The sequence below is a fragment of the Nicotiana attenuata genome, unplaced genomic scaffold (genome assembly GCF_001879085.1).
Source record: "Nicotiana attenuata strain UT unplaced genomic scaffold, NIATTr2, whole genome shotgun sequence".
Lineage (NCBI taxonomy): Eukaryota > Viridiplantae > Streptophyta > Magnoliopsida > Solanales > Solanaceae > Nicotiana > Nicotiana attenuata.
Window position 1 is genome coordinate 110,710 of NW_017671929.1, and position 334 is coordinate 111,043.

Here is a 334-nt window from a genome sequence, read left to right on the forward strand (position 1 = left end):
ACTCGATAAAATTTATGCCAAAATGATTCTCATCCTCCTACGAGTCTATACATATCAAGAACACTGAAATCGGAGTTCAATTGACCCCCCAAATACCCATTTATGGTCTCTTAATCTCAAGCCCTAATTACCCATTTTGCACTGATTTTCCCCAAAATTTCACCACCAATTAGGCCTTTAATCACATATAAACGAGTTATGAAGTCAAGAATCTTACCTCCAAGAGATTACCCTTTGGTTTCCTCAAGAATCCCTCTCAAAAGCTTCAATCCCGTTAAAAAATGGTGAACTTAGACCCAAAATCGCGAAAAATGGCCTTTTAAAACATTCTGCC